The 25,882-nt window shown below is 44.0% G+C and overlaps 1 protein-coding gene across 1 annotated transcript in view; it reads right to left on the bottom strand.

Annotated features, from left to right (window-relative positions):
* Positions 1-24,609, bottom strand: part of GGACT (gamma-glutamylamine cyclotransferase) — a 29,790-nt gene extending 5,181 nt beyond the window's left edge. The window contains exon 1 of the mRNA XM_068395234.1: positions 24,532-24,609. The gene's annotated coding sequence lies outside the window, so the exon portion shown is untranslated. The remainder of the gene's footprint in view (positions 1-24,531) is intronic.
* Between the last annotated feature and the right edge of the window lie 1,273 nt (positions 24,610-25,882).

Raw genomic sequence — 25,882 nt, 5'->3', positions numbered from 1 at the left:
GGTGGTAGGGCTGCATCACCGTACCCACGTCTGCCCTCACCTACTGATGGAGTTTCAGGTCAGGGCTTCAGTTTTCCCTCTTGGGGGCCAACAGCTCCAGCACGGGGAGCGAGCGATGGGCAGCCAGGGGCCAGTTGCTGGCTCAGTCAACACACACTTGCAGATGAAGCTGAACTGCTGCAACCAGGCTCTTTGCTCCCAGGTCGTGCCCAGAACAAGACCTCGCTTCCCCCAGCAGCAGCAGCTTCGACAATAAACATCCTTTTTCCACAACTCAGGCAACTACCAGACCCTACCAGCTTCTTTTGAAAATAAAATAAGAAATAGTGTGTGCGCTATGGCGGCTCCAGGGCTGTTTGCGATCGTGGTAGCAGGGGTTTTGGTTTTATTTTGTTAAAACTTTTTCTCCCAACTCAGAAAGTATCCATTTCTCTCACTCCATACAGTAACATTATTTTCCCTTGAGAAAAATTCTCCGCCTTGGCTCGGTGACCAGATATAGTTACACATTAATTCTTCAGAAGTTTCTTAAAACTGTAGGAAACAGGTGAAAAAACAAAATGCCTTGAACTTTAAACTTGAGCCCAGTCTGTTTGAATGAAGCGAGTTTTAAGGTCACTCTTCACTCAATGCTAACTTTCAAGAAGGACTAACATGCCAGAGAGGACTCCTGGGACCGCATCCTGTTGGTCCTTTGATGATTTCATTTTGTTGCTTGCTATTTTCTTTATAGCACAGACAAGGTCTTCCTGCCCGGGCCGACCCCTTTCCAACCTTGCTGAATACCTCGGAAAAAGTTTATGGCAAGACACCTTTCTTACATTAACCACAGAGGCACCAGCAAAAAGATGGCTCCTTTGAAATCAAGAGGTTACGGTCTCCTCGCAGCAGTCGTCCGCTCAGAAACGGTGAGCTGCTGGTTTGTGAAAATAAACAAGAGTATTAGAGTAACCAGTGCCACGCTGGATGCTACCGGGCCCTACCTGAAACGCCATTTAACCTACTTCACGGATACTTCTCACTTTTGTATACTTTACATCCCAAACCCAACAAATACGCCTGTCCTTAAGCTGGAGTATCTTGGAGGTGTTCATCACCAGGAGGCAGAGCGAGGATGCCTCCCCTTCGGACAAGCATCAGTCACAGCAAACATTTGACATTTGCCTTTTGTCTGTTTGAAACCATTTCAAATCACTTTCAACTCTACTACATAGAGAAACTTCATTGGATTAATTTTTACTACTACAAGAAAGAGTTTCATTCCCAAAAGCGACTGTTAGGAGCAGCTACAGAGGCCTCCAAGTGACAATCAGATAAAGACACCATGTGCAAAAAAGATGCCGGGGATGTGATGCAGAAACATTCTGGACACAGCATTAGACTGATTAACAGCCGAAATTTCTAGACAGTGCAGAGACAGGAGGGGATTGCCAGCACATGAGGAGGAGAAGAAAAGGAGGATGAAGAAAATGGAAGTCAATGGATGTGGACAAATTGAGTCAGGGGAGGGGGGAGCCATCCCCCCAAGAGAATATTATATTAGTATTATTGACTGTTTTGTCCTAATATTAAGTAATAATAGTAAGTATTATTGTGTGAGCCTCAGACAGAATATTGTATCAAGTTATTGCTACCACAATTCAGAAACTTGTGGACTACAAAAGCAGTTAGAGTGAGCTCAGGGCAGAGCACTGAGCCCAGGACTGTTTTTTTGGGGCACAGACTGAACAAGCAGGAGCTTAAACAGGAGCTGATGAGATGGGGCATAGTGACCTACAAATACAGGTAAAGGTTTTAAGGAAGAGACAATTGGTTCTCCACATACATGAACAACAGCCGGCCAAAATTTCTGCACAAAATAATTAAGATGGATAGGAACAGCTTTCTAATCATAAGAACAGACAGGGAATAAGAACAACAATAGTAAGTCACCACAAAAAGGCTTGAGAGAACAATGTCCCCTATCTGAGGCTGGTCAACAGCAGATGCCTCAGCAAGAGTGCAAGATCAGGGCAAGGCAACAGCGATGGGTTTCCAGACTTGGGTCCAGACCCTTCCTAAGCCAGAGGCGATGAGCGCCGTGGTGCATAAAGGCCTTTTCCTCCCGTGAGCTCACATGACCATTTTTGTGAACGGTCAGCAACGGCAGCAGCCGGCGGCAGGTAGCCCCACGCCTCGACTCCATGCAGGTGCACAAGATGCAAAGCGCTTTGGGTTTTTTCCCCCTGCCGCCTGCTTGCTTCATCTGACGGCTCTTCCTCCGAGGCAGGGCTCTCTGTACACCTCCTCCATGTCACCAGCCAGTTTTTCAGCTCTTGCTCTCTTCTAGGCTGACAAGCCCACGTGTATTTAACAGAACGGAAAATACTCCTTACCTGCGATCATCTTTGCCACCTCTTCCTCTAACTTTTCTGGTTCTCCTATAGTTTTTTGAGATAGGGAAACCAGAACTGAAATATTTGAGAACTGATAAACCATGGATTTATACAGAGATATCTCCTGTTTTGTTCACATTCTTTTCCCTCCAAAGCCTTTTCGACTGCTATTGAGCAACGCACTGATGTTTTGGAAGAACACAATGATACCTCAAGCATCTTATTCTCGAGTGGCATCCAGGGTATGAAGCATTTACTGAAAAATCCAACAGCACTGAAGCCTTGAAAACTGGAACTCCTGAAAAATAAGTATTTGTCCAAACTATCATGGATGCTATATATAGTTAATCTTGCTTTAGGGAAAGGTAGCCGACTACATGGCTTCTCAAAATCCCACTCAGAGTGGTTGGTCCTTATGACGCTGTTCCAAGTACACGACAATTGATTTAAATTACATACATAGAAATCACAGAATCAACTATGTTGGAAGAGACCTCTGGGATCATCAAGTCCAACCTTTGACCCAAAATGTCTCATCTTTGCACCTTTAGTACAGATGCTTAAACTGTTTAGTTATAACAGGGGTTTTTTTTGGTTGTGGTTTTGTTTTTTTTTTTTTCCCTACACAAAAGGAAAAAAACAACCCAAAACCAGAGCATTGACTTTAAATGTCAGATTGCTGTTACAGGAAAAAAGTAGAAAACAACTTCTGATAGGGCAGCCCTTCCAACCTTGCTGCCGGTACAGTTTTGAATGCTACCATGAATTTGAAGTGGTTTCCGTCATTAACATGCAGAGCATAGCCCAGGGTTTCAAACCGCCGACATCCTGAAACTCAGGACACAGCCTGCAGCTTGGACGGTTTCCCCGCAAGGTCAGCACACTGATTTACATGCCAATACCCGGAGCGGTCAGTTCGCTGTTTTGGACCAAGAAGAGCATCCCGGCCTGCAAAACACGGGAAACACTTTGAGTACCTAGGCATGGGAACGTATTTTTCTACACTGAAAAGATGGTGAGAGAGAGAAGGGTAAGAGAGAAAAGATGGGGTCTGCGTGAGACTGTGAGGTGCCTTTCCACAAGGGAAATGGGGGAACGGCTGCACGAGGATGCTCTGTACGGAGGAGAGAGGTGTCCATGTCATGGCAGAGCACTGGTCCCTCGGGAGTGCAACTGAGCCTGGAAAGGAGATGTTAAATAAAACCCCATCATTCAGAAACAGCTGCCTCCTACTGGCAGGAGCCTGTGGCTCTGGAGGCCATCTTATGCCTTTGCTCCAGCCAGTGCAGAGGTGCCACGGTACGAGGCTGCTGGTGGGATGTGCTCTGCCCAGGCAAGACCCGGCAGCCCCAGGAGCCACTGGCGGCACCTCTCAGGCCTCACTGTGCAGGCGGCCGAGCAAGACGGCAGCTGGACACACCGAGTGAATAGTGGGAGGCTGCTCCGGGCAGCGGCTCCGCAGGCGGCGGCAGGATGGCTCACCGGGATGAGCCAAGGTGCCAGAGCCTCGCAGCACCACGCAGAGGGGTCACTGCAATGTGATGCTCCTCAAACCTTGCTAAAAACCAAACAAAAGTGCAGATGTTCAGGGAACAAAATCTGCTCCGCTAAATGAGCCAAACAGAAAATCCAGGTATAAATTTGGGAACAATGTCACATAACACTGCACTATTTTTCCTCCAGAAACCACCTACCTACCCCAGTGTGGACCAGCTACTGAAACACACACCTTTGACCAACGTGGCAGAAATGAAGCATCAGAAAACCCCAAGAGGCTGTTTTTTTCCAGTCTGCGATTCCTTGGGGAACTGCAGGCTCCTTTTAAGGGCCAAGGAAAGGTACTAACATGAACGCTTTTTTATTTGTATGTATGCCACTAGGTAGCAGTGGAAGAAGAATGAGGAGCGGCTGAAGGAACTGGGGTTGTTTAGCCTGGAGAAAAGGAGGCTGAGGGGAGACCTTATCGCTGCCTACAACTACCTGACAGGAGGTTGTGGTGAGGTGGGTGTTGGTCTCTTCTCTCAGGTAGCAAGTGATAGGACGAGAGGAAACGGTCTCAAGTTGCACCAGGGGAGCTTTATATTGGATATGAGGAAAAATTTCTTCACCGAAAGGGTTATCAAGCATTGGAACAGGCTGCCCAGGGAAGTGGTGGAGTCACCATCCCTGGAGGTATTTAAAAGATGTGTAGATGTGGTGCTTAGGGACATGGTTTAGTGGCAGAGAATTGTAGAATCGCTGGTCTGCTGCTACTGCTCTGAAGTAAGTCAAACCACTGGTCTAGAGACAGCCATTGGACAAAGAGTTGAAAATGTGAAAAGATGAAAAAATTTCAACAGATCTTCTTTCTGGGATACACTTTATTTAATTTATTCAGGTCAAGTTTTTTAAAGCTAAGAAACTGATTATGTTTCTTTTTTGGGGGGGGGGTGGTGTTTGGTTTTTTGCTTTTTTGGGAGAGGGTGTTGGTGGTTTTTTTGGTTTTTTTTGCAGGGGGAGGGTTCAAAGAAGGGAGGCTTTTACCATCCTTTCAGTCTATGAATCAAATTTGTGGAAAAGCATAATATTTAACATCTGACATATGGGTAACAAAACAAATCAGCTCAACAGGCTGCCCAGAGAAGCAGCTGAGTCACCATCCCTGGAGGTATTTAAAAGACGAGTAGATGTGGTGCTTAGGGACATGGTTCAGTGGTGGACATAGTAGTGTTAGGTTAACGGTTGGACTCGATGATTTTAAGGGTCTTTTCCAACCTAAATGATTCTATTACATTCTAATTCACTAACTGCAGTTATTTTATTTGCCTGATTAATTAAATGTGTATGCAAGTCCTACTTTGATAAGCTATGCAGGTAGTTTTATTTAATAAAAAGACTTATTTAAGTTAATTTCAGCTTGCAGCTCAATACAAGTCAAAAATAAAAACCCAATCCATATCTCAGCAACAAATCTCTTCCACCATTTTCTAATATAATAAAAGGTAAGAAAATACAAACCAAAACAGAACACCAAATCAAAACTACAAAGAACCATGAACAGATGTATATAATTACTTCAGTCCCACCAAGGCATATCACTTCTGTTTCCTGAGTTTACTATAGTAAAGATAAAAAGTCACAGATCATCATGAAAAGGAAACTAATGAGTCGTTTCAACTGTCCTGGTCTTGATTTTTGTTCTCCAAGAAAGACTTGCAAAGTCCTGCAATGAAATCTGAAACACATCTCATCTCCTTCTTCATCAACTAGGAAAGCATCCTTATCTCAAAGTAAATACATTTACTGGCCTGCTATCTTCTACACAGATGGAACAAATACATATTCTGTGGGCATCCAAAAAAGCCTGAAATGGCACTCAGTAATTGCTTTCAGATCCAGAAGACGTACTGACCAGAATCTCAAATATCCTCCTGCCTTGTAGAGTCAAAGATAAGCAAGAAGACAAGAAATTCCCTATTTGTTTGTTTGGATCCTATAAGAATGTATTGAATGAAATATTTACTTTCAGGTAAGGAGTGGTTTGGTCTCTGATGCAGAAACAGGGTCTGTAGTCTGATGCAAAATTTAACACAGGTCTGTATTTACTGAAGATGGCCTTTCACCATCTTGGTCACCCTCCTCTGGGCACACTCTAATAGTTTGATGTCCTCCTTGTATTGAGGTGCCCAAAACTGCACACAGTGCTCAAGGTGGGGCCACACCAGTGTGGTGTAGAGTGGGACAATCACCTCCCTCAACCAGCCAGCTATGCTGTGCTTGATGCACCCCAGGACACGGTTGGCCCTTTTGGCTGCCAGGGCACACTGTTGACTCATACTCAACTTGCCATCAACCCAAACCCCCAGATCTCTTTCTGTGGGGCTTCCCTTCAGCCTCTTGTCCCCCAATTTGTACGTACGTATAACCAGGATTACCCCATCCCAGGTGGAGAATCCAGCACTTGCTCTTGTTAAATTTCATATGGTTGGTGATTTCCCAGCTCTCCAGTCTATCCAATCTCTCTGAAAGGCCTCTCTACCCTTGCAGGAGTCCACAGCTCCTCCTAGTTTAGTATCGTCAACAAACTTACTTAATGTACATTCAGCTCCTGCGTCCAGATCATTTATAAAAACATTAAAGAGCACTGGCCCTAAAATTGAGTGCTGGGGAACCCTACTGGTGACTTGCCGCCAGGCTGATGTAACCCCATTTACTATAACTCAGCCTGACCCATCAGCCAGTTGCTCACCCAACATATTACGGACTTGTCTAGCTGTATGCTGGACATTTTGTCCAGAAATAGCTTTGCTAAAATCCAAACACACCACATCTACTGACTTCCCTTGGTTAACTAGATGGGTGACCTTGTCATAAAAGGAAACACTCTTGTATATTTTGGTTGATCACAGAATGATGAGTGAATGAAGCCAAGCTGTAGGCCAGGAGACAATAATACTCAAGAAGAATCATGTATGTTTTGCAGTCCTCAGAAATTCACATGTTCATTTTCCAACCATTCCCATTCAGAGATTTCCCTCTTCTCACATGAATGAGCAGCATGGATGCTGGAAGTAAATACCAGTACAGGACATTGTCCTCAGCAGCCACAAGAGACACCTGTGCCAGCCACCAAGATGATGTGGTTGTAAGAGGGCAGCACAACTGGAACAGGTATTTCAAGGAAACACTGGAGACATCACAAAAGGTACCAGTAAAAATCTCATTTAGAAAAATCACAAGAAAGTGACCTCATCTGTACTCAGAAACATCAATGAAAGGTTCAACAAGTGCACAGATGGGACAGCATTCTAGGAACGTAAGTCTTCAAAGTTACTTTGAGTGCACAGCAGAGCAAATTCACGTACCTTAAGGCATTCAAATATCTAGGAAAGCGTCCAACTACACCCATCCATCAATCCAGACTTTGTGTAGGGAAAAAAGACATGGAGGGTGGGCAAGGCAGTATTACAATAGAAAATGTTTGGAACGCCTCAAGCAAGATCTTAAGATGTAGCCAATTTAGGACTGGAGCAGATCCCAAGCAAAAGTGATTAAGCCTTAAGTATAAACTAGCATATCCTCTAAGTAGCTTTAATATCTCCCCACAACAGCCTCCTCACACACTCCAAACATGGGACAAAATTATGAGAAAAGAGCATGGCTAAACTGGCTAAATTAGCAGTCACCAGAGCAGACCAAAGGGGATGCACAGATTTCAGTGTGAAAAGGGCAACTGCCAAACTAGTATCCACTGCCTATACCATGGGATGTGAGGCAGACGTGACAAGGGAAACACTATATTGATCCTTTCCCAGGGTTTGCTCTGGAAATGAGAAAACAATTCATACCTGCTGCAATGGGCTTTATTTTATTTCTCTGCTTTACTGGGATCCCACCTTTCCAAATAGGTCGCAAATACCCAGTAATATGTAGAGTATCCTCCAGTTCACTTCCTTATACTTTACTTTTTCCAATTTGGGTGTCAGTGAACAGAAAGAGTAAGTCCTAGGGCTTCTCTGTCCTTCTAAGTGAAAACTTTCTTCTTGCATTGGGATCAACAGACATTTTCAACATACACCTCCTCTCAGCACAAACGGATATATAAAACAACTGCTCATCTTGTTAGCAACTTCCCACTCATTTAAGGTAAATTTATAACAACCATTTATAATTTATTTTTTTGCCACAATGAAAGAGAAGAGCCTCCACTAAATACCACGGAGAAGTCAGCACCATGCTTTCAAAGACAGACTGCTTCCACTGAAAGGTCTTGGCTCATAGCAACTATGCCCTGGGAGTTTTAAACGGTAGTTCTGGGTGAACACTTGCACACCCTCACACCAAATACATTTCACAATGGAAAGATGAAATAAGAAGGGATCATTTTACAGATTAACCAAATACCATTTTTTTGGACTTAATGTGATGTTAACTGAAAATTCTAAAGATAAACATTGTCCATACAATGTTGAAAATGCACAAAACATTATTAAATAACTGCTTAGTCCAACTTGGCCACAGAATTTTACTTTCAGCTCCTGAACAAATCAATCACTGCCCTCCCAATGCCACTCCCCCTGCCCGAATATCATGTAGCACAGCAGCCTCTAGTAACTCCCAATCCCCAAACACAGGAATATGTTATTATTCTCAACACCATTTGTCCCAGATTTGACAGACAGTATCTAGGGACACTCAGAAATCTCAATTAATTTTACTTCAGCATTCTTTAAGCAAATAATCACTTACTGATGCTAATTAACTAAAGAAAAATTAAATAATGTAGAGTTACACTAGATATAAATCAAGAAACAGGGTATTACTTAAGACATAGGAAGAAGAGAAGCCATACTATAATTTAATTTTGTCTTTTTGATTTGGCTTAAAAAGTCAGGTGTTGAACAAATCACTTCTGATTTTCAGCATGTGAACATTTCTTTTAAAATAGATATCTCAAATTATTGCCAAATGACAAACCTTCACCAGTTCACCGTTTACTCCATGATAACTATCAATTAATAAAGGCATGCTTCTGAATACATAATGCATTACATTTTTTACTTTCAACACCTGGTGTCACCAGAATAACGCCATATATTTCTAAAATGCTCTGCAGTTGTGTGTGTGTGCTTTCATTTTAGGGCAGTAAGACTTCAAAGGAAGTAGAACCACAGAAAATTATGGGAAGCAATGCACACAGACAATTTTCGTGGTTAAATGATACATTATCAGTTAACTGACCATGACAGGTCATTTAAAAAATGAAACTCAAGGTGTCTAAAAGCGTTCATCCCTTAGTCAAGGTCAAAAAAGGCCTGAAGCAAAGTGAAAACTCTGCTGTATCCCCATATTTTGAGCAAGCTAAATCCTACACCTGTTTTGTAAAAAGGCTTTAACCAGTGACTTCTGCTACGCCAGAATTTAGCTAATTGCAATCAATTTTTGTACTGGATAATCACTACTTTTCTGTCTAATCTAGGGCTGTATTAATTGGTTATTATGATGGTTCCACTGAGAATAGACAGAGGGGAGTGATTTTGATTGATTATTGTTTGGAGATCCTTGGATCTCCAAGATACTAAATAAAAAATTAAATATCAAAGAAGATGTAATTAATCTCAGTCTTTTGTTCCTTCCACTCTATCAGCAAGATGGAGACGATAAAAAAATCGACAAATTCATGGAAAATGCAAAGACAGTCAGAATTTGTGACCTCATATTTCATTAAAATAATGAGAAAGTACTTGTATTTATTTGCTTTAAACTTTAGATAATGGGCATAAGAGAATGAAAGCTTTCTCAGCTTTTGATGCTTATTTCAAAACCCAAATGGAATTATGGCAGGCAGTTAGATCAACCGGCATAAGATTTAAGTTGTGCTATGGGTTTTTTTTTTTTTAAATACAGCTTCCCAAATATGTTAGTGAAAGAATCCTGAACTTTTGAAAGAAGAGTCATAAGCTTGCTATACAAGGAAGACTGAAAATACTGTATTATAACAAATGAATGCAATACTTCAGAGACTTCAGAAGCTTTTGATTCTATTTTGGAAGAAAATTCTGTACCAGAAAACAGCGGAAGATGTGGTCAAGATATTTGTAATAACATATTCAGACTGACACTTCCCTTCCACTAATTATGCATGAGTTTTCTACAGCAGACATTCCAGAAGTCATACTGTCTTTCAATATTTTTTCAGTAACAGAGAGACTTCTATAGGTGTGGGATTTTCAGGTTTTAGTCCATCCATTGTGGATTTTAAAGCTAGAACAAGAAGGCTAACACTGATAGAGGAATTATTTCCAGGTGAACACGTACGTATCTAGGACCCACAGACAATGTTTGGAGGAGACCCCTATGCTCCAGCAAGGTACTTACTACCTCTCAACTGATTTGTGGGGCCAGCTTTATGATGACAGAAGACCAAATCACCTAAAAGGCAGACAGGCAAGTGACGTGACCTTGAATACTGCTATCAAGTAAGATAAACCCCATACAAAGAAAAAAAAAGTCATGGAAAACAGGAAGAAAGCTGAAGCCTGAGAAGGGGAATGCTGAGTCATTAATAAAAAGGAGCTTTTCTCCCAATTGCTTGATTTTAAACAGTTGTTAACATAAACAAATTATTTTAAAACCAGACTACCTAAGTCTGGTGGGCTAATCTCCTGCTCTGATCTGGTTACAAATTGAGTAGTATGTCCAGCTTTGAGCACCATACTTCTAGAGAAACATGATCAGTTGGATGGAAAGAAGAGAGGTCAAGAAACCACAACTTATAGAGGGGAAAAAAAGACACTGTACTGTCTCTTATTTTAGAGAAAATAGAGTCATGCCTTTAAGTATATAAAAGCATACTGTAATAGAAAAAGAGAGGCAGTGTCTTTCCGCATTTACTGGGACAGAAGACCCAATGAGCTTAAATTCCAAAGATGGACATTAGGAAAGACTAACCATCTACCGGTAAGCACAGTGCCTAGGAAGAGCCTAGACCATCCAGGAAGGCTGGGAATCCTTCACTGCTGACTATCTTCAACAGCAAGTCAGTCAAATCTCTATCAGAAATAACACTACTACTGCCAGACTTGCCCTTTGCCGAGGAACTGAATGAGACAATCTCCTAGCTCTCCTTTATAAAGTAAAAATAAAAGGCAGTTTGATTCATGTGCTCTGCATGGAAAGTAACGCTAGACTCACGGAGATTGCAAGAGACAGATTCCATGGGCCAGTCATTAGATGCCTGCCACCTCAAGAAGAGATTTCTAGATCCTACCCCCTGCCTGTTTATAGACGGTACACATACAATTACTTATTTTGGAGGTTCTTCCCCCAAATCGCAATAACCCTGAAAAGAGAGAATGAAGTGTTGGATTCCCACCTATTCCTGCTCCACAGAGCGCCTCCCAAATACACTCAGATATATTATCCCAAGGCACTACACTGAACACTCTCTGACCCCACAAATCTTGTGTTGCTTCCTGCACTGTGATCCAGCTTCAAAATGCCAAACAAGACCAAATGCTCCTAAGAGACATGGGTTAGAACCCTTGGGGCAGAGGGCATTTATCTAATTTTTCTACTTTCTAGGAGATGGCGCAGTCAAAGATTGTTGTTAGTCGTGAAGCTGGCTTTGGTTGGATCTGGCACACACGAGGTACGTCTGGCTCAAAGGTAGCAGCGCCCAGCCAGCTGTACATCTTTGGCCAATAAAAGCACTGAAAGAAGGCAAAGTGTGAGAATAGCCCAGGACTGCACTGCCACAGCCTCGAGAATAGCTGCGCAGCTCACTGTTACCATTCCCTCTCTGAAGCTTCTGCTTCTCAGGTAGAAAGCTACACACATTGTGCCCTTCAGGGTTTCCAAGACAGCCATCCTGTTTTATGTATTGCACGTAAAAGCAGCTATAAATCTGAATCTAAAAAACAAGCCTTCTCTTGGCATTGTCTATTTTTCTTCTTAAACACTGTTTTCAGACCACAGTTCTGAAATAATTGCTATTTATTACATATTTTTAAAATATAAATATTTAATTTATATTTTATTTGTTCTATTGATAACAAGCTGGTGAGATAAATCACTTTGATACAGAATAATTGAAAATCTATACCCTCATGCAGTTTTCCTCCAAGCTGTCAATGTGGCGACTGTAGACAAGATGATATACTGCTATTTTTCTAGACATACAGGAAATGATCTTGCACACACGTTTGTTCACAGACTGTTTTCGGCATATGTGATCTCACTGGAGATTCACGGGTAAATTATCACACATGCATACTGGTGTCATCCAGAGCAATGCCATAGATTTTATCAAAAAGAACAATGTAAGCTAATTCATGTTTCTTAAAAAGACAGTTAAGTGATTATATCATGGTAGCTCAGACAACATGCTACAAAAGTAACATCTGCAGCAGTGCTCTCCACCGAACAGAAATAATCAGAGTTGGGATCCAAGAGGAGCTGTCTAAGTAAATACTAAATTCGTGCATGCTGTTAATACTGTGGAGCTTTTACAGATCACAAAAGTATAAGATTACTGGGGAGTTTATTCCTGCCAAGAGATAAAAATCATTAATCTTAAGCCTGTCTGCTCCACTGTTACTGAAAATATTTCCTAACGCTTTTCCCTAAACGCACTCCCAAAGCATCACTACTACCTAAAGTAAAAATCCAGCTGATAATGTAGTTGGGCTGATGGGCTTAATGGGCCAGCATAGAGAACCGGAGAGGGGTGGGGGGAATGTCAAAGAAATAATCCATCCCATATGTAATCTCAAAAATTAGCCCAATAGATTAATTTTTGATCTGTCTGATGTGAAACCAAATTACGTTATTTGGCAGGGTCATGAAAGGGAAATTATCCTAATGGCAAGATCATCTGCTCCTTCCTTCTAGTATCACACCTACCAGGTCACGTGTCTGCTGCACCACTCTGCAAACCCTGCTTAAAAACAGGTTACATCAACACTGATGGTCAACCACAAAAAAACAAAGTAAAAATTAAAACATATCTCAGAACCTAGAACTGAAAGGTCAGTCATGGACTTCATAACTTTCTAAGTCTGTTGTAAGATTCAGAGCACAAAGTTCTTATATCAAAAGAGTAACTATAATTAACAAGATTCAAAACTGAAACGGATCACCATGTCAATTAATAAACATTTCCTGTATTCACAATATGATTGTGAGAATAATATACCTCAGGCAAAGGCAGATAAATTATAGGGCCTAGTTGAGTTTTCACCTAAAACAACAGTGGAACAGAAGTTCCAGATATATAGACTATAATTTGACAAATTAAAGGGATTAAATCATTGTTTCTATATATAGAAATTAGAAAAAAACCCCTTCCCTGCATTAGTAACTTCATCATGTAAAAAATAAAGATACTTGAAGCCACCCATGAATGTAGTAAACTGTCATTAAGCATACTTAATTAAAAGATATAATAACTACTAGCAGTAAAAGAACAGACTAGATGAGCAGATGGATCCAGATATATTTTGACCTAAATTTCTTGATATTTCGACAAGATAAAGGTAAATATAAACAAGAATAGAAGGGAGAGGAAAAACCAGCCAGCCAGTATATCTCATTAAGAAGCCCCATACTAGACAGATGAAAAAACACCAACGACCTCTTTTCTCTCTTTATTGCACCTGTTTGTCTTCTCCAAGATGTTTTGTTTCTGTTAAGCACTTTTCCAGAAGCTTCACATAACTACATAAATAATCACATTACTAAGAAATTTATTATGTCTGGAACCACAATCATGAAATAAGGCCCACTGCCCTAGGACAGTTTAATCAAAAGAAAGAAATCATTAACCTAAAACATAATTTAAATCTCTTAAATGCTAATTTTTCTTTTATGCTCATTCTCTCTTGATTTTGACTCCTGTTAGAGATAACAGTTAAGAGAACAGGTCTCTATCTACAGAGTCCACAGAAGGCAGATTCTTCTTTTTGAGCCCTTCATATCACCTTCCCCAAAGACACTCTTCCCAGCCAGACAAAGTTCATAAGCATATAACTTCGTGTCACTTTTCATGTTTGAAATGAGCTTCAGAAAGCTTCAGTAAGATTTGGCCAGTGGCTGGATTCATATTCTGAAAGTTTTCATAGCTGGTATATTTGAACTACATCACAGCAAGCACTGCAGCCTTGGAGCAGGTTAGTGGTTTGATGTGTGAAACGTGCATGTGTATGATAAGTGTCCTGCTGAGATTTATTCCCTACGTAATTTTCAGCTAAGGCGAAATTAAGCCTGGGTCTCCACTCCATAAACTGTATCGAAACATTTCTCTCATTCATATAGTTTTTCAGTTATACGTTTTTCTAAGCGCAGGCTTAGCTCTGTGAAATCCCATCTAAATTTAATTTCGTTATTCTCCTATGCCCACATCCCAACATAATACTTATCAAACAGTATCTCCACACATCACAGGCAACACAAGACAAAGCGTTGTGCAAAGTAATGTAGTTTTAAAGCACTGCTTCAAAGTACATGTTGCCACACTCCCTACACGTGCTGTACTCCATCCCCTTTCAGTGAAAATACTATGCAACACTGAGCTCAGGTTCTCACTTACTCATTCTACAGAAAATCTAAGTTTTGAATGCTTCGCTAAAATACAGCCTCAAAGAAAATCAATAGCAATTGATATACACTCTTGAACATATTTAAATGCTGACATTCACTCCAAGATGACATTTTCTACCTAGTACTCTCTAGTAATCTTCCCCCCTCGTTTTTCTAATCTCTGTAGGTTTGTCACATCCTCTTTAGAGTTCTTCCTTTGCCCAGAGTAAGTTTGGGATTAAGTTGTTCTTCAAGCCACAATCTCGCTTGAGCACCTGTGCAGGCATGCAGCCAGGGGAATAAGGAAACCTAATGCCTATATCCTTCTTCTATCTATAAATCTAAGACCATCACATCTCAGCTGGCAGCCACGGCAAGTAGTTTTTTTTTTTTTCATCCCTCATCTGATCACCTGTACCCAACTGCTATTGCTTAAAACTCTTTTCTTCAGTTGCCTCCAATTTTTCCACCCACATGTTCTGATAACAGTTCATCTCTGAACAAGTCCTATTGCAAGCTTAAATCCAATCTCAATAATAAAAAAATCTGAATCCAGTAACTGTCTCTTCAGTTTGTTGCTATGGATGCTTATGTTATTAATCCCCTTCTCTAGCCTCCTAACATTTCTCTCCCTTTTCCATGAGCTTTTCACAAAACCCATGAAGGATTCCCATTTTTCCCTAGACTGAAACACTAACAAGAACCTGTTGCCTTGCTGTAGAACAACATCCTCTCGGTCCAGGTGAGCTGGGCTGGGTAAATCCATACAAGAGAGCATATTCCGGCACTCATTCCACATATTGCCAGTGTACAGCCCTGTAACCCCTTGAGCACAGGAAAATTAATAAATAAAAAACAGAGGCCAGAAGAATGTCATCACAGAAGGGAGGCAGGAGTTATGCAGGAGGACAAACAGAAGGCTGGTGCCTAGCAGCATGGAGATGGACTGCATGGGGAAGAGCAATTACACGGTGTCTTACCAGCTCAAATTCGGGACATCCCAAAGAAGGGGCCAATATCCCTTCACTGGACACCCATAAAGGCGTTGACACAGAACCTGTTACTTTCCTGGGCAACATCTTCCAATCACCCTTCCGGACTTGCAAACCACTGGAGCCTGCAAGATTGCTTTCCTGCGGTAGCAAGTTATTTTGTAACTTCTAGTTTAGGAATTGCAACTATAGATGTTAAATCAATGATTAAACAGCCTTAAACACTTCCCTTGTGTGCTATCAGAATCTGAAATGCTTTTATTCCAGCACCTGCAGTGAATTGAGGGTCATGCAATTAGTTAAATTAGCTTTAAAAAGACAAAGCTAACAAAAGAATTAAAAGAGTTAAAGAATAAAATTAGCTAAAGACAAGAGGACTACAACTTCAAGCGGGACTCTATGTACTTTGGCCTATCTACCTACCATTTCCCTCTACATTAAAACAACCCATAATTTCTTCTAATGAAGCTATTAGCTAATGAAATGCTGTCATGGCCTTACTCTCATATCACAACTAACACGAATCCCCTGTTCATCACTAGGTCTAAATGTCATTCAAAACCACCACAATCACCGTTCTTCCAACACAAAACCAGAACAAGACCCTTATTTCTCACTCACTACTTACAGTCTCACTTATTTTTCTCAGCAATGTTTTGAAGAAAAATGGTTTATTTCTATTTTTTGTCTAGCTTTTAGTGTTACTGTATATGTGGACTGTGCCTCTCCTGATGGGAAATAGTCTAACACATTACCTTTGATTTCTAGAGAAATTCACACATTCTGAGATCCAAGCAACAAAACTGTTATTTACAGAACTTAGTGGATAGAATCCATTTGACCTAGACACAGACATAATTAAAATTACACACTGATTTTAGTGCTAGAATTCAGCATCCATACTGTAGCCTCTTTAATATGCAATTAAACAACAAACATTTGGGTTCAATGTAAAAGAATTCAGAAAGAATGCCATTAAATAACTTTTTATGAACCAGAGGGTAGTATTCACCTCACTTAACTTTAATTTCCTAAAGTTCGGAATCTAGGCTGGTCATTCAGGCTTCACCAGTTGATGTACAGAGATGCCAGCTGAATCTCTCGCCACCAACTACAAATGAAATTCACATTTCAAATGCAATCAGTCATCTAAAGAGGGAGATGAAAGAGGGGCAGTGGTGAGGTACAAACCCACAATTCTCATCAGTACTGTGTGCCAGTAGAAACAATAAAAGCGTAATTATTTAAAGTCCTCTACACAAACTAGTCTGCCTACCAGAAGGCAAAATATGTTAAAAGACATATTTCACTAGATACGTAGACAACTTTTAGTCCCTGCGATGCAGAAGGTGGCAGAAGAGTACAGGTTGATACCCAGGATATGGAGAGATACAGGAGAAAAACTATAGAAGATTGAGTCCAGATCAGCAGCAAAAAATATTTTGGAGAAAAGAGAAGTCTTTTACACTACCATTCCAAAACACTATTTGAATTGTCCATGATACTGTTACCAGAAAGTAACATAATGCCAACAAGTACTCCTGAGACTTGTGGAAAATATAAGTAAACAGTGATTAGACCTGTGATGAGAAATGAACTGTCTCCTTCCTTACTAACAGGAAAGCTAAAACCCTGACTGTCATTGGAGAGCCAGGACTCAGCCAAAAGCTCAGTACAGCACTCAAGGCGATGCTGGCTGGGATCCTTGTTTCCTCTGATGTCTCAGTGATTTACCTTACTCATCCTTACCTTATGACTCCTGAATACACCTTGCTGAACAAAGCAAGCAGCAAAGGCGGCGAGCACCCTGCACTGTATTAATGGCAGCACAACCAGCAGGTTGAGGGAAGTGATGATCTCCCTCTGCTCGACACTCATTAGACCATACCTACAATACTGCATCCAGTTTTGGGCCCTCCAATACAAGGAAGATAACGATAAACTGCAGTGAGTTCAGGTGGTCATGGGCTGGGAGCACTCGCTCTGTGAAAAGAAGCTCAGGAAACTGGGCCTGTTCAGCTCGAGAAGAGATGGCTTTGGGGTGACCTAGTAGCAGTCTTCCCATACCTATGAGGAGGTTATCCAGAAAGGGATGGAGGGATACAGGCTTTTTAGGGAGGACAGGCAGGGGAGATGAGGAGGGGGTGTTGCACTCTATGTCAACAATCAGTTTGAGTGCGTGGAGCTCTGTCTGGAGATGGAGGAGGAGCTGACGGAAAGCTTATGGGTCAGGATTAAAGGGCAGGCAAGGACGGGAGATATTATAGTGGGCGTCCGCTACAGGCTACCTGACCAGGATGGCCAAGTGGATGAGGCCCTCCACAGACAGACAGATGTAGCCTCAAGTCCACAGGCCCTAGTACTCATGGGGGACTTCAACCACCCTGACATCTGTTGGAAGGACAACACAGCTGGGCACAAGCAATCCAGGAGGTTCCTCGAATGCGTGGATGACAACTTCCTTCTCCAAGTGATAGACGAGCCGACGAGGAGAGGTGCCATGCTGGACCTTGTTCTCACCAACATGGAGGGGCTGGTGGGGGACGTGAAGCTCAAGGGTAGCCTTGGCTGCAGCGACCATGAAATGGTGGAGTGCAAGATCCTTAGGGCAGTAAGGAGGGCGTGCAGCCAGCTCACCACCCCGGGTTTCAGGAGAGCAGACTTTGACCTCTTCAGGGACCTGCTTGGGAAAGTCCCTTGGGATAAAGCCCTGGAGGGAAGAGGGGCCCAAGAAAGCTGATTAGTTTTCAAGGATCATCTCCTCCAGGCTCAGGAGCGATGCATCCCAACAAAGAGGAAGTCAGGCAAAAATGCCAGGAGGCCTGCATGGATGAACAGGGAGCTTCTGGATAAACTCCGGCACAAGAAGGAAGCCTACAGAGGGTAGAAGCAAGGGCAGGTAGCCTGGGAGGAATACAGGGAAATTGTCTGAGCAGCCAGGGACCAGGTTAGGAAAGCTAAAGCCCGGCTGGAATTAAATCTGGCCAGGGATTTCAATGGCAACAAGAAAAGCTTCTACAGGTATGTCAGTGATAAAAGGAAGACTAGGGAAAATGTGGGCCCTCTCCGGAAGGAAACGGGAGACCTGGTTACCTGGGATCTGGAGAAGGCTGAGGTACTCAATGACTTTTTTGCCTCAGTCTTCACTGGCAAGTGCTCTAGCCTCACCACCCAAGTTGCAGAAGGCAGAGGCAGGGACTGGAAGCATGAAGAGCCACCCACTGTCAGAGAAGATCAGGTTCGAGACCATCTAAGGAACCTGAAGGTGCACAAGTCCATGGGACCTGATGAGGTGCATCCATGGGTCCTGAGGGAACTGGTGGATGAAATTGCTAAGCCGCTATCCATCATTTTTGAGAAGTCGTGGCTGTCTGGGGAAGTTCCCACTGACTGGAAAAGGGGAAATATAGCCCCCATCTTCAAGAAGAGGAAAAAGGAAGACCTGGGGAACTACAGGCCAGCCAGTCTCACCTCTGTGCCTGGCAAGATCATGGAGCAGATCCTCTTGGAAACTATACTGAGGCACATGGAAAATAAGGAGGTGATTGGTGACAGCCAACATGGCTTCACTAAGGGCAAATCATGCCTGACAAATTTGGTGGCCTTCTATGATGGGGTTACAGCACTGGTGGATAGGGAAAGAGCAACTGATGTCATCTACCTGGACTTGTGCAAAGCATTTGACACTGTCCCGCATGACATCCTTGTCTCTAAATGGGAGACACATGGACTTGATGGATGGACCACTCGGTGGATAAAGAATTGGCTGGATGGTTGCACTCAGAGAGTTGCGATCAACGGCTCGATATCCAAGTGGACACCAGTGACGAGTGGCGTTCCTCAGGGGTCGATATTGGGACCAGTGCTGTTTGACATCTTTGTCGGCGACATGAAAAGTGGGATTGAGTGCACCCTCAGCAAGCCTGCCGATGACACCAAGCTGTGCGGTGTGGTCGGCACGCTGGAGGGAAGGGATGCCATCCAGAGGGACCTTGACAGGCTTGAGAGGTGGGCCTGTGCAAACCGCATGAAGTTCAACAAGGCCAAGTGCAAGGTCCTCCTGCGTGTGGGTCGGGGCAACCCCAAGCATAAATACAGGCTGGGCAGAGAATGGATCGAGAGCAGCCCTGAGGAGAAGGACTTGGGGGTGATGGTTGATGAGAAGCTCAACATGAGCCTGCAGTGCGTGCTTGCAGCCCAGAAGGCCAACCGCATCCTGGGCTGCGTCAAAAGAAGCGTGGCCAGCAGGTTGAGGGAGGTGATAGTGCCCCTTTACTCCACTCTTGTGAGACCCCACCTGGAGTACTGTGTTCAGCTCTGGGGCCCCCAACATAAGAAGGACATGGAGCTGTTGGAGCGAGTCCAGAGGAGGGCCATGAAGATGATCAGAGGGATGGAGCACCTCTCCTATGAAGACAGGCTGAGAGAGTTGGGGCTGTTCAGCCTGGAGAAGAGAAGGCTCTGGGGAAACCTCATAGCAGCCTTCCAGTACCTGAAGGGGGCCTTCAGGAAAGCCGGAGAGGGGCTTTTTACAAGGACAAGTAGTGACAGGACGAGGGTGAATGGTTTTAAACTGAACGAGGGTAGATTTAGATTAGATATTAGGAAGAGATTCTTTACTGTGAGGGTGCTGAGACACTGGAACAGGTTGCCCAGAGAAGTTGTGGCTGCCCCCTCCCTGGCAGTGTTTAAGGCCAGGTTGGATGAGGCTTTGAGCAACCTGGTCTAGAGGAAAGGTGACCCTGCCTGTGGCAGGGGTGTTGGAACTAGATGATCTTTAAGGTCCCTTCCAACCCAAACCATTCTATGATTCTATGAAAATGCAGCTGGGCGCTTCACAGTGGTGCATGTGGGAGTTGGAGAAACAACAAGTATAAACCAAAATAAGAGAGGCCCAGACTTGATTCAAGGCAAACGTTTTTCATCATGCAGACAAACATTGAAGCAAGCTGCCCAGAGGGGTTGTGTAGCCTCTGTCCCTGTAGGTTTTCAAGACACATCAGAGAAAGCCCTGAACAGCCTGGTCTGCCCACACAGGTGACCCTGCTTCGAATAAGGAGGTTGGACTAGAGACTCTGGAGGTCCCTTTCAACCTGAAGTATACGACGATAAAAGTTGTGGGACTGTATCAGGCTAAACAAAATGAGTGGAGGGAAAGAAGATAACGAAAAATAGACTTGTAATCATGCTGGTATTATAGCACATACAATTAAAATAGCAGTATTTTCCTAATACAGACAGACTGGCACAGCTGAAGCCTGGTGCAGGTGGGATGATCTCCCTCACAGTTACAGTGGCAACACACAGCAGTGGGAAAAGGCAATACTTCAGTGAAGGGGTGAGAAAAAGCGATTCTACATGGCCAAGCACTTCTGACAGGACATCAGCAATATGATGGTAACTCCGGCTGTTAGTAAAGGACGTGAGCAATTACAGTCAAAACATTGCAGAGAGAGGTGGTTATATGGGTAATTCCAAAGGAGAAGAGGTGTCTTGTAAGACAGAGAAATCAGGAGTCACAGTGACATTCAATGTGTTTTCTCAAGATGTTAAGAGCAAACAGATGACATATTCAAAGAAATTACAATGGTCAAAAATCTTAATGTAAAGAGCATTCTTGAAAAACACTGCAATGGTAAATCAATAGAATGTTATATTATCCTGGTATAGTCTGTCCTTCTTTAGGTTGGTTTTTGGAAGTGAGGAAAAGAGAGCTGTATCTGACATGGTCCATAAAATGTAATTAAACTTTTGGAGTGAAAAAGACCAGAAAATTCTAAATAGCTACAGATTTTGATTTAAGAACAGTGATTTATTACTGCTTGAATAGTTCTATTCTTGAATAAAAAAAGGTATTAAGCACACTCTTTAGAGACAGAATGAAAAAGGTATTGCATTTGCAAACTCAATGACATGACTACATCCATACATCTCCCCTGTCTCTTATTAAATTATCTATTTAATACTTATCCTGTCAGAATGCTGCAAAAAATATTTTCAAAGATGGGAAAAAGAAAGGTAGCATCACTTCATACAGAAAATGCATCCTATCATGGCAAGTGTTCTCTGCTTAGGCACTTCATGTCACTTAAAATGTCATGCAAGTTTCACATTCAATTCTCCAATTAAGAGAGTTATGAAAATTATTTGACCAGGTTCAAGTTCAAAGAGCATAAGAAACATGTAAGACTTGAATAGGAAAAAAAAAAAAAAGTACATTGCTCCAAAAAAGAGATGACAAAAACTCCAGTGAAACGAAGTGTATTTTTTGTTACGAACAGTAACTATTAATGCTGCTTATGATTACACAGAAAAATAATTTGGCTAATCCATCAGAGAGTAAAAGCGTACTGGAACTAGTAGCAGAAAGCAAATGCCACAACATACCCCTGGAATTTCCTTGTTTCACTTCACGACACCCTCATGACTGCACCTCTGTGCCTGTACCTACACTCCCAAATTCAAAATGTAGGTCAGGCAGTCACATAACCTCACTTCCCAAAAGCTCCCCAAGAAGAGCAAATGCAATCACATGAACAACAGAAGCAGAACAGGTAAAAATCATAGTTACATCAGCAGTCAGATAAAAGTCATTTTCAAGAGGAAACTTCTTTTGTTGAAATAGGTAGTTGGGTTACTATTGGGAGTCATGAAAACGTATAGACAGAGTTAAAGGAACGTTGGCTGGGAGGGACCTTTGAAGGTCATCTAGCCTTACCCTCAGAGCAGGGCTAAAGGCAATACCAGAAGACACTGTTCCAAGCGAAGAGGCTGTGCTCAGTGGGTGAGAGAGACAGCAGGACATCTGGTGCAAAACCAGGCCTGGGTTGTGCTCTGTACTCTCTCCCGAGGCACCTGGCTTTCCAGGTCAAAAATCAGCTACGGAAAGCATGAACTGATATGATGATCCCTTCTAAAGGATAAAAAGCAGACACTGCAGAAAGTGAAGCATTAAAGACAATATTTCTACCCTGAACTGATATAATGATCAGCAAAAAACTCTGATCACACGTATAAAGAAGTCACCAAAAGAAAAATTATAAGGAGCAGATGACATGACAGATATCAACAACATAACACACTCTCTTCTGTGACTCTGTTCAATATTCCAGTGGTCTCAAAACAAACTCAAGAACAAGCTCAAATAAACTTGCTTGCAAAGCTGACGCAGAACAGCACAGTAATTTGGAAAGTGAGGCGCAAACAGGCTGCAAGAACCCCAGCGAAATGAAGTATGACACGCATATTAAGTAGTTTATATTTGTCAGCAATAGGGTGCAGATTTTAAAACATTAGCAATGCATGGGAGGGAAGTCAATTTTTTTGTTTAACAGGTTACACCCTTGACAATTCAGGTTTCTAGACAGACAGTAACAGAGACATCTGTTCTGTTTAGCTTTCATTTACCCATGAAATGCTGTAATACACTTGGGTAACAAGACACGTTAGTTTTCATATGACTTTGACAGCTATGATGGAGCAAGGGCAGGAGATGACTGCTAGCTGAGGATACATACACTTTATAGACAGAGTCTAGATTTTTCAGGCTTTTCTCAGGAGGAGGTGAGAAGAAAGATGGAAACATGCCCATTTTTCATTCAGACATGGGAAATTTAAAGCCTCTCTTAACGGCCTATGTCACACAATGAACAATTTTAATTGTGAAGAAATTGCTTTTCCAGGTTGACTGCCTGCTTAAACTAGAGAGTATATAAAACAAGTCCACTCTTCAGAGTTCTACATGGAACAACTTGGTCATGGAGATATAGTTGTGGCTCTGTACATTAAGCCCTACATAAGTTGCTACCTTGATATTTTCAAAGCATGGCAAAAATTACAGAAGTAGCAAATTAAAAAGCCCTGAAGCAAAAAATGAGGAAGTTAATTGTCTGTAGTTAACACAGATACAGCTAAATGAACCTTAACTCAAAAGCAAAAGGTTTACATAACTCTAAAACTGAAAATGATACAGAAAAAGCAGGAAATGAGAATATGGTGAAATGAAATCCTCAGGATGATAAAAAAGATAAAAAGATTAAAAAAAAAATCTGGTCCAAGCAATGCAGGCAAAAAGATAAATGCTCTGAAGTGTTATCTTCTAAGGATACAGGTATCGACATCACAGCTTCTCTTCATCTGTCATACCTGAACTATTTTTGTTCTCCCTTCTTCAAATCCACATCACTAATCCTTACAAGGTAAAGGCATGTTTCTAAAATGAGTATTTGGATCATAATGAACACTGCTGTTTGGAGGATGCTCGAAGCACCTGAAGGCCAGGAGAAGACGAGGTGCTCACCACCTTGGCCCACCAGCACTGTTTCAAGTTGAGTTGAGGACGGCTCTCCCTGAACCGGGTTGCTCTGCTGGAGCAAAAGGCTTCCAGCAGCCTCGCCGCTCCCAGCACACTGAGGCACACAGCTGGGCTCTGACAGGCCTGGCGCACCCCGGGGGAAAGGCAGCGCGGCGCCCGCCCGGCGAGGCAGCTGTCAGCCCAGCGGCCGGGGGCGGAGGGCGCTGAGCCGCTCGCAGTCCCCGCACGCCACCGCCGCCCGGCAAGGAGCCGGCGGCAGGGCTGAGCCGGGCTGCTGCCCCCCACCGCTCACAAGCCCGCCTCCGCCGCCCTCCGCGCCGAGAGGCCGCAGCCAGCGGGTGCCGGCCAGCGCTGCGCGGTGCTCCCCGCCGGTGCCAGCGGGCCCCTTCCTCCCTCCGCAGAGCCGGCAGAGCTCTCGACCACCGCCGCTGCCCCTCCGCGGAGAGGCCCCAGCTGAAGCCGCGGCCTCCCGCGAGGCCCGCGCGGGCGCTGGCCCGCACCCACCCGCTTCCCACCCGCCAGGCGACCGCTGGCAGCGCCCTGGGAACGCCTCGGCCCAACGGCTGCCGCGGGGACCCGCCTCCCGCCGCCAGCAGCTCCCTGGCCGCGAGGAGGCTCCGTGGCGACAGCCTCGTCCCCGGGCGCGCGGCAGAGGACGCGCGCGGATGGCTCGAAGCGCGCGGCGCCGCCGCGTCACGTGGCGGCGAGGGCGGGCCGCCCCGCCCCGCCCCGCTCTGCCCCGGCGGCGCGGGTCCTAGCGCGCGCCCCGCCGGCGGCCGCTCGCGGCACTCACCCGCCAGCGCTGCCGGTGCCTCCGCGCCTTCGCTCCCGCCTGCGGCCGCCTCCTTCTGCCCGTCCCGGGGCGCCTCTCTGGGGAGTAGGCGGCGGGGCGGGGCGGAGCAGCGGGGGCGGCGCCTTCCCTCCCCCCCGGGGGCCGGGGCAGGAGGGGGCAGCGCGGGGGTGCCGGAGGGCAGCGGGGACGGGAGGGTGTGAGCTGGAGTCATTGGCCCGAGCCGCCCCGGGTGCCAGAGGGACGGAGCGTGCTCGGCGGGGCGGGCGGGCGAGCAGGGCAGCCGGTGCCAGCGTGGAACGCGGTAGCCCAGGGTGCAGCGCCCCGCGCTCCCCGGGAAGAGCCGCTCCCCAAAAACCGGCAACAGCAAAAAACCCCACGGTGGCACCTTCCGCCCTGGAGGCTGTAACAAACGCCCATCCAGCAACAGCACCTCAGGCAGCGAAGTTGGCTTTTAGAGAACTTCTAAACCCCTTATTATTATTTTAAAATAATATTCACTACTCTAGGGACGGGATTGTGGCTGCCGACAGATTTGATTTTGAGCCTGCTGAAGGGAAGGTTTTAAAACTCAAAGTGTGTCCTGTGCCTTGCTGTTCCCCTCCTTTTCAGGCAGCTTTCCCATTCCCAGCCGAGCACCCGCTCAGGCTGGCTCTGGAGGGATCAGGCTGCTTTTTTTGCAAAGCATCTCGAGACTCCGCACAGTGAAATCACTGTGAGAAAACGAATCCCCTGGCAGGAGGAATGAGAGCAAGGTACCCTCATGCTCTGTTTGGCACTGAACAATTCTGTACTTGTTTATCTGGAGCGTACAAGCACCATTCTGTAGCCTGGTTATGGGGACAGCAAGGAACGTCTCGGTTTCAGTCCCTCCTCCTCGACCAGTCAGTAAGTTGAAAGTCGAACTGCGTCCATTATAGACTGTTCCCTTTCTTACACAATTAGCATTCAATAATTCTATTCCAGCTCTAAAGCAGGGTAAGATCGCTCAGCATTTGAGGCAGTATCTCCTGCTTTTCTTCCTATAGTTTATTGAATTAATTAGTTAGGTATTCACAGAATGATTAGGGTTGGAAGGGACCTCTGGAGATCATCTAGTCCAACCCCCTGCCAAAGCAGGTTCACCCAGAGCATGCTGCACAGGGTCATGTCCAGGCCGATTTTGAATATCTCCAGAGAAGGAGACGCCACAGCCTCCCTGGGCAGCCTGTTCCAGTGCTCTGTCACCCTCAAAGTAAAAGAAGTTTTTCCTCATATTGAGATGGAACTTCAAATTCATCGCTTTCCTCAAGTGCTGCTTTTGTTTTAGGCATATGCATTCAACATCAATGCACTTGTGCAGAATGAAGATTTT

Source organism: Nyctibius grandis, chromosome 2, assembly GCF_013368605.1.
Source record: "Nyctibius grandis isolate bNycGra1 chromosome 2, bNycGra1.pri, whole genome shotgun sequence".
Lineage (NCBI taxonomy): Eukaryota > Metazoa > Chordata > Aves > Nyctibiiformes > Nyctibiidae > Nyctibius > Nyctibius grandis.
Note: the sequence above shows the minus strand (reverse complement) of the source record. Positions and strands in the feature narration are given on the sequence as shown.